The sequence below is a fragment of the Euprymna scolopes genome, chromosome 19 (assembly GCF_053919585.1).
Source record: "Euprymna scolopes isolate OS-2025 chromosome 19, ASM5391958v1, whole genome shotgun sequence".
Lineage (NCBI taxonomy): Eukaryota > Metazoa > Mollusca > Cephalopoda > Sepiida > Sepiolidae > Euprymna > Euprymna scolopes.
The window spans coordinates 92,070,492-92,081,531 of record NC_136500.1 but is presented as its reverse complement, the minus strand read 5'-3'; the positions used below and the strand labels follow the sequence as shown (position 1 = coordinate 92,081,531).

The window sequence follows — 11,040 nt, the reverse complement described above, 5'->3', positions numbered from 1 at the left end:
TCGTTTTATCGTTAGTACTAGCAATAAAAAAATTATGTTCATTTTGCCTTTGGAGAATCAGTCTTGGGAATCGGAAAATAGACTAAAATATTTCTGATTCCCATACTGATTCCGATACCCCCAACATTTATTACGAGAAGGTATCAATTGATGATTAGAATAGAATAAAAATGAGGAACAGACTGAAAGACGGAAAAGGAGGTGTGTAACGAGATGACCCCCGGGGTGATCAACAAAAAAAAAGCAGGATAGGAAATAAGAATTAAAACCCAGATAATTACAACAGTGTGGGTAGATTATGATTAAATTCACCACCAGCTGCAACTCTATAAAATGTATTATCATTGTCAAGCTATTTTTCTGCAATTCCCAAAAAATAAAGTCAACAAATAATGCATATGAACATAATATGGAATATATATTAAATCTGTATTATTCATAATATTCTCGTATTTTGGCACATTAAATAAGAAAATATCTTAGTGTGGCAGGTACGAATATCAGTTTGAAAGAGAAAAAGGGCATCGACCCCTAGATTTTCGAAGTCGTTGCATCAGTACTCCATCTTGAGAGGTATTTGACGCTTATGGAGGATTGCATCGGAGAGTAAGATACCTTCTGAAAAGGTAGAATTATCCAACGATGTAATTAACACATTCAATGTCAGCTCTAGCTCTATTAAATCCATTATCATTGTCAAGCTATTTTTCTGTAATTTCCTAATAAAACTGACAACTAATGCATATAAATATAAAAAGGAATATATATTAAATTTGTATTTTTTTAAAACGAGCCACTTTTACTAAAAGAAATGTCAGTTTTTTATTAGTTTGTATATTTTTGTACTAAAAATAACTCAAATCAGCTTTTATTTATAGTGAAGCATAAACGTATTACATATATACGTATTCGCTAGAAAAAAACATAATAAATGGCAGGGGCCAAAGAGGAGATAACTCTTAAACATACTATTCAATATGTGTTATTTTGAGATGATGGTTCAAGTTAAAGACAGTTATCGTACGTGCCGAGCGCACTAATAGAAAGAGATTTTCGTTACTACGAGTTTACTCGTAGCGGGCAAGGCTAAACAAATGCCAAGGTACGAGATTGCTAGTAGTTGGCAGCGAATGTATCAACAAAAAGTGTTTCTTTTTTAAACAAAAACCAATAATAATAAAATGTATCTTTCGTTTTGACCTGAACCTTTTATTTGGGGAGGGTGTATCGATGATCACCCAATTTTGTCAATGTGTGTTCACCTTACTCTGTCATCAAAATACCACATGCGCTCTTTTGCTTGACCTTATTTAGATGGTCCCAATTTGCTTTTAAAGGATTTTATTTACAGAAAAAAGGGTCATCGTGGGACGCGGGACAACATTTACAGATATTCAAAAAAGTTAGTATGGTGCTTCCGATCCTTTATTAAGTGTTAAGCTGGCAAATGTTTTCAAGTTGCTCCGCAAACAAGCAGATCGGTTCATAGTTAGGAGTTGGGTTTAAATCAGAGTGAAATATGGGAATAGATGATGTCATCCAATATAACTACAGCAGTTTAGCGGGTGACCAAAGACAAAATAAATATAAGGAGTGAACATCTTTAGAGTATTCTAGTATCAAAAAAAACAATAAGGTCAGGATTCATTTACCTAACTATTTAAGGGTTTTAACATTCGATCGTGTGAGCTATGCTAATGCAGAGAACTAGTACCCAGCTTCTCGACGGATGCACAAACTAGCATCGTGTACCAACTAAGCGACGTTATTTCCTACAATGGCATCTGTTCTTCACTTTAAGCTGATGCTTAAAGCAAATCGGAAAATTGCGATCGGAAACAGATCTAGTTGTAGAGGTCTCATCAAGGTGTAAAATCCATGTTACTACAGGGTGTCCCAATAAAATGTATGCAATCTTTAAATTATCTCAACTTGCTACATGAATACGTTATACCACGTTCCCAAGAGATGTTTATGAATAAAGAATAACACTTCCAGCAGGATGGAGCACTTCTCCACTATCATCATGACGTAAGAGCATATCTTGATAGTCCCCTGCGAAACAGATAGAACAAAGAGGAAGTATCGAGTACTGTCCATGCTCACCGGATTTGACACCCACACGGATTTTCTCTTTTTTTGGGGGGGGGGCATGTTAAACGCAGGGTTCACACCACAAAACAAGCTACAATGAATGAGTTGAAAGCAACTATTGAAAGAAGATGTGTCAGCATACCAATTGAACTGATTTTCGACTCAATTAGTGAGCTTTGTAAGCTGTTCATGGACCACAATGGCCAATAATTTGAACACTTTCTATAATTAGTTCGTTTCTATATTTGTTCACAGTATTTTGATGTATGAAACTTTTCTTTCTTATAATAAATGTTGGTTTTATAGTCATTAAAGAATGTATACATTTTATTGGGACACCCTGTATACTTGCTACAGCTAAGGTGGCTAGAAAAAACATTCCTTGTGTTATGTCGATGCTATGTTGTGGGTGGGCAATTATTGAGCTTCATTTTATTAAGTTAATCAAATATCGTTGTCGTCACCATCATCTGCTTTTTCTCATCCTCTTTTGCTATTTTTAATTTTTAACTTACTTTGCTTTTCTTTTTCATTTTCTTCTTTTAATAATTCCTCTCACTCTTTTTTTTTTTGCTTATTTCTCCTATTTCTTCTTTTCGTTTTTCTTTGTTTTTTTTTTGTTGTTTGTTTTTATTCGTTGTTGTTGATGGTGGTATTGTTGTTATTGTTGTACTCTTTCTTGTTTTTCGCTTTTCTTGTTTTTCGTTATTCTTCTTCTTTCTTTTCATTGCTTTCTCTCTCTCTCTCTCTCTCTCTCTCTCTCTCTCTTTCTCTTTCTCTCTCTCTCTCTCTCTACTTGATTCCCAATATCTTTTCCCTTTTTCTTCCTTATCTCGTCTTCTTCGTCTTCTTTCTTATTCTTATTATTCATCTTCTTTTTTTTTCGATATCTTCTTTTGCTTTTGCTAACTTTTCTTCTTCTTCTTCTTCTTCTTCTTCTTCTTCTTCTTCTTCTTCTTCTTCTTTTTCTTTTTCTGCCGTTGTTGCTGCTCCTTCTTCTACTGCTTCTGCTGTTGTCAGAATCTCAAAACGAGCTTCAGGACGAACCAGATAACAATTAGGCTTGATCATTATTGAACACATTTTTTTCTTTCTTGACACTAAGTAGAATAAATGTTGGTTCAAAAAGCAAAAATAATCACACAAATAGCAGAAAAAAATGTCAATGGTTCACACCAACAACTGAGTGGGGTCTTCCGCCACCCACGGTGCGAACATTACGTTGGTTAATTTGCATTTTGACTTTTACCTATTTACTTATGTATTCCGTTTGCTTTTTTAACGAATGCGTAAAGTGAATGGAAACAAAGAGTGTGAATGGCTACATACATAATAGGTGTACGAGGGTAAAACGCGTTAACGAACATAGCAAATACACAAACAAAAGACATAACGGAAAGCGTTTGCGTGAATATTTTCTATCCTAACCATTTTGAAGGAAAACGTTTATTGCACTTTACGTACCTGATACACCCTCCCTCTCCCTATCTCTCTCTTTCTCTCTCTCTCTCTCTCTCTCTCTCTATATATATATATATATATATATATATATATATATATATATATATATATATAGAGAGAGAGAGAGAGAGAGAGAGAGAGAGAGATATTACATAGAAAAACACGAACATGAAAAGTAATATGGTTAAGATTAAACATGGCAAAGTAAAAGGACTAGTTGTTAATACTAGGAATAAAAAGGACAAGTAAAAATATAATAGATTTACAACCTAAAATATTGCAGTATTAATTAAGAATTTACATTATGTTAAATTCAATTTTTTGTCAATTCTTAATGCTGCAATATTTTAAATTATAAATTTATTATATTTTTTACTAGAATATCTTGTCTTTTTCTTTTGCAGTTTTAACAATTAGTCCTTTCACTTTTCCATGTTTAATTTTAACCATATTACTTTCCATGCTAGCATTTTTCTATGTAGTCCATAATTTTTCCAGGCTTTGCTTTGAAATATTTTCTCTCTATTTCACTTGTTACCTTTCATTCTCTCTTTGATTTCTCTCTTTTTCTCTCTCTGGGTTGTGGTGTCCCTTCAGCAGTCAGTTTTGCCGACGTTCAAAAGCGACGGTGAATTATCAGCGACAGTCCAACTGAGCAACAGATCAGGATATCGATGAATTATTAGCAACCATTTTTTTTAATCTTGTTACGCCATACTCTCCGCAGTTCCCAGCCGATTTGAGGTTGCGAAATAGACTTGGTTTCTATGGTAACGAACAGCCAATCAGAAAAAAAACATCGCTACGTTCCTTACAAATTCTAAGAATTTTTAACACAGTAATTTTATTATAACTTTTGTTTTACTGAACTAAAATTAATTTTTTTTTTACAAAATATAGCTGAGAAGGTTACCTATGAACTGTTAAAATTGTTTGAAATTTGGTTGCAAAATGAGTGAGCGGTGAAGCTTTAAATCAGTTCTAAATGAGTAAAACTAACACTTAACCATATCATTCAAACACTACCGCGTTTGAATGATATGCATACATATACATACATACGTACACATACATGCATACATACATACATATATATATATATGTATTATGTATGTATGTGTAGTGTTTGAATTATATATATATATATATATATATAGATAGATAGATAGATAGATATAGTAGTATTGCTATAAAGTTTGGCATGTCCATATGTTTGCATACTTGTATATAGACGATTAACTCCAACACTAATTAATCAATAATTTTCATTTGTAAACAAAGCAACGTAGGGTTGTTGCTCTATTCAGTTTAATTTAGTTTCGTGCAAATGAGGTAAAACGGGAATGGAAAACCTTCGTGAAAATTCAGAGACTGCTGATATTTATAAAATGTGAATATTACGTATACGACATCAATTAATAAATATTCATCAAATTTTCTGTTTCTTTAGAATAATAAAAAAGTTTTAAGAACCAAAATATGGTCATCAAATTTAATAACAATAAACAAAATTCTATGACTTTCGATTTCTTCTCAAAGCCTGTTAAGCTTAAAACTTTAATTGCATACATTTTCTTGAGTCACATTTATGTGTCTTGAGCAACATTAGAATAAGTATTCTAGATATAAAGTTCAGTAGTATTATATTTTGATTTTAATCTTCGCAACAGAAGATATGTTGGTGCCAAGTTGTTTCGTTCTAAGCATTAAGGTTATCTGTCCTTGTATGGGTAGTATATTAAAATGTATACGCATATTTTTTGTAGATGATACTATACAGTGGTAATTGGATAGTCATATTGAAATTGTCGGTTTTAAATGATAATTACAACAACAAATGAATAAAAGACTCGACCACACATTTCCTTATCTTTCTGGCCCTTCCAGCAAACATAGAAAAGAATTTGAAATCAAATGTTTATTGGGCTCCTTCAGTCTTTGACAGACTATGGATATCCACGAAGGGGTGCCTGCGTATGAAATTATTTTCGTGACAGGAGGTGCGCAATCTCCAACTATACCTCCCCTGAGTCGACATTGTTAAATACCAGTGGCAAGTGAAGTGTATGTACATGACGACTGGAAACAAATGGCGGAATAAGCAGAGAGCACACACAGCGCCTAGAATTCCCAAATGGTCACCCATCTGGTACTAACCAGGCTCAACGTTGCTTAACTTCGGTGACCTGACGAGAACCGGTGTGGCAACGTGATTATGCCGTATATTGACGTAACCTGCGAACATAAATCAAATGAACAAACCGAAAAAATACTTCGTGATGATGATCACGTGATCGTAAACGCTCGAGAAATGGCCGAAATAAGATCACTTGGTGCCACAATACACAATTTACCAGTTGATACTAAAAATTAGCTTGTCATGTCGAGAAAATCACTAGAAAAGATTTTTAAAAAACTACATGTCGTTCAAAAGGAATAAACACAGAAAGTTAACTAAATTACGTTTGCAAGATAGTAAATTCGATTATTCGACGGTTTCAAACAATTATGAAGATCTGGTCCCTGCGACTCAGTCAGTTGATTAATTGCAGTAACCTGAGAACATAAAATGATTCATAAAAATTTAATGACCGTACGCACGTATTTTAGTTAATCTTTTCAGTTTATTATTACGAAACGGCATGTAGTTTTCTTGTTTTTAACTTTTCTAGTGATTTTCTCGATATGACGAGCAAATCTTTTGGTATCGACTGGTAAATTGCGTATTGTGGCAATTTTATCGGGCATTTCTCGAGCGCTTTCGGTCAAGTGATCGTCATAATGAGAAGTGTTATTTTCGGGGAGCAAAAGGCTATCTTCGTTTGATTTCATACTCTTTTCTAAGTTTGCTGGAAGGTCAAGAAAAATAAGGAAAGGTGTGGTTGAGTCTGTTAAATATGTATTAAATAACAGACTTAACCATACCTCTCCTTGTTTTTCTTGACTGTTTTTTATTGTAATTATTTATTATTGTTATCATTTTTTTTATTAATTATGTTTAATATTAGTACCTCGATTAAATGCTATTTTGCTGCTATTAGATTGTATTTTTTATTTGTATTGCTTCGTGTAATTTTAGTCCGTGTGCGCAATTATTTTTGTACATGATTTTGGTATTAGTATATTTCTTATTTCAGCGAACTTTTATTTTTCATTGTGAAATATGATATGACGATGAATAACACTGGTTTCTGAGACGTTATATGCAGAGAGTTGTTGTTGTGTGGCCAATGTAGCTACTATGTGAATTATTAGGTTGTTAATGAGGAAGACCTTCTATAAATGTGCAAGTTAAATTATATATGATATTAGTTTGGCTCAAGGTTCAGTTAATGTTATTGTTTTTTTTTATTTATTCATTACGTTCGTTTAAAAAATTTGTAAAAATTACTGGGGTAGAAACAATTAATTGCTTGAATAGAACAGATTTGCACTGATTTCATGCTCTCTGGCGAAGATCAAAATTAAGATCTAATGGTACTAAACCTTATGTAATGTTCAGTTTGATCAACATGATTTTGATTCTAGAAAATGTTATAACTTAGAACACTTAAGCAATTGAATTTAAGGAAATCAAGCTTGTCTAATGACTATGGGTCAAATTCAATGCAAATATGACCCATTTGAATGTTCACATCGGTTCTTTTTCTTACATGATACGCGCAAAAACCCATGAAAGCATTATGCATTATTATTTTATATTCCACGTAAAAAATGATAAGGCGATAAAATATTTTTATATATAGATCTTGAGTATTAAATAGTGCTCAATACCTGAACTTCAAGTTAAAAAGCGACATTATTTTTGCACCAACCTAATAGTAATTAATGAAAATATATATGGCAAATAAGCTTTTAAAAACTTTTCTGCCTTATGTAAGGCATCGTCAGGCTACAATTCGGTGTGGCTTAACTGGCATACGTATTTTAAAAATACTGCAGAGCTATGTATATATACATGCAAATTTTATTATATATATATATATATATATATATATAGAGAGAGAGAGAGAGAGAGAGAGAGAGAGAGAGAATAACGCATGTTGTATGTAATTCTGCGTATATATTAACTACTTTTATGCTATTAGACGCTGGAACGAGAAATTGAACACAAATCACCTTCTACGTATACAGAGTGTCATGAGAAGGTTTATATATATATATATATATATATATATATATATATATATATATATATATATGTACTAGTATGGTCACCCAACGTAATCCGGGATTGAATGATGATCAACGAATGTTTCACATTTTCATATTTTTATTGTCATCAAAATCGGTGAAATCGCCCATTGCTTGCTCTAGTAAGGGACACATCGCCATGCACTGGGAGGAAGCTCATGTGCTTCTCGCAATGACTTAGTTCACAATACATTGTAGTTTATATTGCACTGTAGAGCAACTACTGTTGATTTTATAAGATTATTTTTATATATAATGGCTTGCATTATTAAAGTTTAAAATTAAAAATAATATCAAAGAACCTATATTTTTAAATTTTATATGCCTTGCTTTACTGGTTGTGCGGTGATAATGGTTTGGATTTAAGTTTAAAATACAACAGACAAGTATCATGGTGCAATTGTGCTTTAAACAGAAACATTCATTTCGAACGCATCCCAGTCATATCAAAGAACCTACTATTGATTTTATATGTAAGTTGTGTGGTAGTAATATTTCTCAAATGCACTTGTTGACCTTGTAAGGTGTTATATTTGGTCGAAATTGCTTCTCCCTTCTTTCCTCGGATTATGTCGATTATTGCTTATCGATAAATATCGGAGACATTTCGATATAAAAGATATCTAAGAACACTGCCAGGCACATAATGTACCTTAGTGTGAAATTTTATAAAAATCGACCCAGCCGTTTTCGAGTCCATTGGGAACGAACTCACACATACACACACACACTTACACACACACACACACACACTTACATACACTTCCTTTTATATAATAGTAAATATATATATACAAGGTGCCATTAATAAGTTTCCAGACATTTTTTATACAGGTATTTAAAATTGGCGTAGACGCTTGAAAATGTAGCAAGTAATGTTATACATCTTATGAGATGAGTGACCAACTTTTAAGATTTGAGGTTCAAATAAACAGCTATAACAGGACTTGGAATACACCCTAGTAAAGCCTGATTGTCAAAGTTGGTGAATTTCAAAAATGCAATCTGGGCTTGAAGACACTTTAGAAGAACGATATGCAATAAAATTCCGTTTTAAACTTTTAAAAAATGTCACAGAAACATATTGAATGCTTCAGACTGCTTTTGGACCATCTTGCATGAATCGAGCATCAGTTTTTGAGTGGAATAAGAGATTCAAGGAAGGCAGGGAGTCTGTGAGGAATGATGGGAGGTGTGGGAGAAGTAAGGAAGTCAGAAAACCAGAGCTGATTGGCCAAATAAAGAATTTCATGGATAAAGACGTCATGTTCATGAGACAATAAGTGCACAGTTTGATGTCAGTGTGGGAACTGTACACACAATTAATCATGAGGAAATGAAGACGCTGAAGATTTGGGCGAAGTTTGTTCTAAGGGTGTTCAGAGAAGATCAGAAAGAAAGACGTTGTTATGGGCATCAAGACAGTTCCTAACCCTGCCTATAGTACAGACTTTACTTTCTGTGACTTTTGGTTATTCCCTGAACTCAAAGAAACCCTTAGCAGCTGTCGTTATGAGACAACTGAGGAGATGAAAGGGTCACTGACATGCACACAAGAGGACTTCCATGGGAGCTTCCAGAGTTGTTGGAACTGTACAACATATCCATTGCAGACGGAGATTACTTTGAAAGGGACTACAGTTTCATGTGTGTACTATCAATAAAAGTGCTCATACGAAAAAAGTCTGGAAACTTATTGAAGGCACCTCGTATATTGCTACTGGTATGTGTGTGTAGCAATGGATGTGTGCATTTGTATATCTGAGTATATATTCTCTAGTAAAGTGCGTTCCATTTTTTCATTTTGTATTTTCATCTTTATTCGTCCGATTTTTTTTTAACGGTTCTACGTTTACCTTTAATTGAAACCATCGGATTTCATTAATTTCTACATTTGTTGTTGTTGTTGTTGTTGTTGTTGTTGTTGTTTTTTTTTTTTTTTTTTTTTTCCTTCTTTTTAAATCCTCCTCCCGTTTTTTCTTAGGAACCTCGATTTCATTAATTTTCGCCGTCTTGTTTCTTTCGCACATTTCGCGCCGAACATGGCTTTTTACGTCCGCTTAAAAAACCGCCATCCCTTTATTTTTTTTTTCCTTCCAAGCACCCAGGTGGTCAGAGGAAAACACCTGTTGATTTTCTTCTCTTTACTTTAATCGACTTTAAACCGTCTTCCCCACCCCCTACAATCGAACACGCACTGAGCCCTAATAAACCCACCCGACAATTTACATTTACGCACGTCACACCCATCAAACCTTTCTTCCTGGCTACCTTCGTTTTTAAACGTGTCCATGCGAGTCTATCAGGGGATTTGTCTGTCAGCCAATCTTTAGGCATCTCTCATCGTTCTTTAGTTTTATATAGAATTTTCGGTACTTTTACAGATACATACACAGACAAAAGTCACATTCTAAATACAATTCCTTAAGACATATTGGCTACGGTGATTAGTAGTACGTGCATCGGTTATTAAACCGATGCTCAAAATGTATAAACATATTGACACCCCTTTACTTAAAAATTCACCAAAAATCAGGAAATTAACCAATTTTAATGAAATTCTCAGTACTTGATAAATAACGATGACGGAATATAATGAATCCATTATTTTTATCTTGCTGGTTTTCCATTCTTTTGATTGTTGCTTTCCTATATGTAGGCCATGATCCTCTCGTAATAGTTGATTTTTGATCTTCTGTTAAATTTAAAATGAATCTACTACATGAAAACACAATAGAAATCTGGAAAATGGAAGTTTTCCATGAGTTTATTCAAAGAGTTTACTCTTTGTGGGAGAAACTACAAAAATGATGTCTTACTTAATTTTACTAATCTGTTTTTCTAACTTAGTGTTAATAGTGGCAATGCATGGGCAGTGTCTCAAGTCTTCTGACTTAGGTTTTTACATTATCAGAGGGGTGCAAAATCGACTGATTTTATTTTTTCCCGGCCGTACATTCCAACGTGAATGTTTGTATAATTTTTACCATTTTTAATTTAATTATTTTTCTATGTTCCTGCTTTTAATTAAAAAAATATTTTCAAGATTATATAAAAATTATGTTACACTTGAGATTACACTTTCATTCAGACAAAGAAAATATCTTGTCTGTCCGCTTCCTGACTCAGACTGATTTTTTAAAATTCTTTTCTGTCCCTCCTCGAAAGCATGATGTCATCACCTCCTATATCTCGACATCTGCATTTCTTGTACATTTTGTTTTGTGAGTTAACCTTTGACACCCTTCTTCAATCCGCTATCTGCAGATGGTATATTTCCGTTTATTGCTA

General features: G+C 33.4%; 1 pseudogene; it reads right to left on the bottom strand.

Annotated features, from left to right (window-relative positions):
• Positions 1-5,664: 5,664 nt before the first annotated feature.
• On the bottom strand, positions 5,665-5,781 carry LOC145240454 (5S ribosomal RNA; annotated as a pseudogene).
• Positions 5,782-11,040: the final 5,259 nt, after the last annotated feature.